Source organism: Etheostoma spectabile, chromosome 21, assembly GCF_008692095.1.
Source record: "Etheostoma spectabile isolate EspeVRDwgs_2016 chromosome 21, UIUC_Espe_1.0, whole genome shotgun sequence".
NCBI lineage: Eukaryota > Metazoa > Chordata > Actinopteri > Perciformes > Percidae > Etheostoma > Etheostoma spectabile.
Genome location: NC_045753.1, coordinates 11,841,395 through 11,843,391, shown reverse-complemented (window position 1 = coordinate 11,843,391; position 1,997 = coordinate 11,841,395). Strand labels below are relative to the sequence as shown.

The 1,997-nt window shown below is 37.8% G+C and overlaps 1 long non-coding RNA gene across 1 annotated transcript in view; it reads right to left on the bottom strand.

Annotated features, from left to right (window-relative positions):
- The window catches only part of LOC116671084 (uncharacterized), a 23,076-nt gene extending 22,187 nt beyond the window's left edge, over positions 1-889 (bottom strand). Inside the window, exon 1 of the long non-coding RNA XR_004327191.1 lies at positions 804-889. This is a non-coding gene — a long non-coding RNA (uncharacterized LOC116671084). The remainder of the gene's footprint in view (positions 1-803) is intronic.
- Between the last annotated feature and the right edge of the window lie 1,108 nt (positions 890-1,997).

Genomic DNA, 1,997 nt, shown 5'->3' with positions numbered 1-1,997 from the left:
AAATTTTTTGTCTAAACTGTACTGATGACGTTTGCTTCTTTTCCTAAATGTTTGTTTTGTACTAGCAACTGGAAGCTGAGAGCTGTGATTGTACATATCATATCTGTGTGGTCCATGGCAGTGGTGCCCTCACTAAAGAGGGAGCGAGGGCTGTTTGTCTACAGACTGTTATAAAAGAATGAACTGCATATTTATTTTTAATTTCCACATTTAAATTATTTATGCAACCTTTTTGTAGTAGTAAATGATAGCCATTATTGTCGTATAGTATGATAGAGACTTGGAAATGAAATACTGTACAGACCATGAATAAAGTAAAGGAAGATATATTGAAAGAGCTGGCTTATTTGTTATCTTTCCTCCCTGATGGATGTATTATCAGTATATACACATTTAATTAATGGTTTATAACACACCTAATGCAAGCAGATATAAGGGTTTATTAATGCATTTGTCCACCGCTATAACTTCTTCTGTGGGCACCCATAAACACTGGTTGGGATGTAACGAAATTAATTTACTAAGTGTATTTAGGTACCTGCACTGAACGACCATTCTGAGCCATTTCAAGATACTTTATACTTTTACTTCACTCCATTTCGCAGGGAAAACATATTGTGCGTTTCACCCCCACTACATTCATGTTGACAGCTTTAAGTTAGTTTTAGTTTGCCGTTTTAGTTTATTCATTTGAAATATAATTAACTAGTAAATTATGTTGTAATTTTTTTTAATGGATGAGGTTACCCAGCATGATATAAAAATATTAAAAGGACCAGCTGAAACGTTAAAATGATGAAAACACTCAATTTTTCAAAATGAGTACTTTCACTTTGGGTACTTTAAGTATATTTTATTGTTAATATTTTCGGTACTTTTACGTAACTAAAGTTTTTATACACAGGGCATGGCACAGGGTATCAGTAAATGTAAAATATGTCTTCATAGAAGATAAAATACTATAATTAATAAACACATAAAATATATCAGCTTACAACTGCATTGTAGTGTGCAACCCTAAACCATTTATTAAATGTTTAAATAGTGCATATAAATGCTAAATATTTGGGTTTTATTTGTTTGTGCATTCTCAGGGTGTCTGATGTCTGTGCAAAGAAATTCAGCCAATTAAGAAGTAAAGATTTGCAGCTTAGCAAAAGAAGAAGAATCTTTGCTCTTGAGATCTCCAACTTTTCTTTGTTTATGAGGGTGGATATGAGCCCCAGCCATCCTTCATCATCCTTCATCATCACTCCCCTGTGCCTCTCCTCCTCCACGGCTTTAGGCTTGATCCGCTGCGAGTTTGTGAGTTCAAAACTCATCCCTCTTCACTTTATTTGAGCTCTCTGTGGATGCTTGTCATATCTGGAGCGCACTTAACAACAGCACTGTACCAGCGCTCACTGAACAATTTGGAGTTGCAGTCAAACAGGAGTTATGCAATCCAGTCCCAGAGAACGTACCAGACAAAATTAGGTGTTTACGCTGCGAATGTTATTTTTAATTATCGGGACAAGAGCTTTCTTAGAGCGCCAAATAAACGTAATAAACACAAAACAGAAAAATCACTGTGGAAACTGTTGCTCAGAGCTCGTCTTTTGTCGTGCCAATGGAGAACAGTAGATCTTAAATTTCACTACATCATCCATAATGTGCAGTCATTATGTCATTTGTAAGCCCTGTTTTCCAAGAGAGAACAGACATGCCATGCTTTTACTCCGGCAACTAGCATGGAAGAAGTTTCCCGAGAAAGTCAAGAACACTGAAGAGCGGTACGGGGGGCTTACTCTGTTGGTGCTGACAAAGCATCTACCCCGTGCTACTGTCTGCACACACGTGACCTGCAGGTGACCCTTGCAGACCCGCGGATGCATGATCTAGTCTACGACACCGAGGAAGTTTTGAATACCAGGTGTGGAAGTCCCAGAGGATCCGTGTTCTGTCACAAGTGCAAGAAACAATGAGGTACACACAACAGCACGAGTTCACAAACAGTT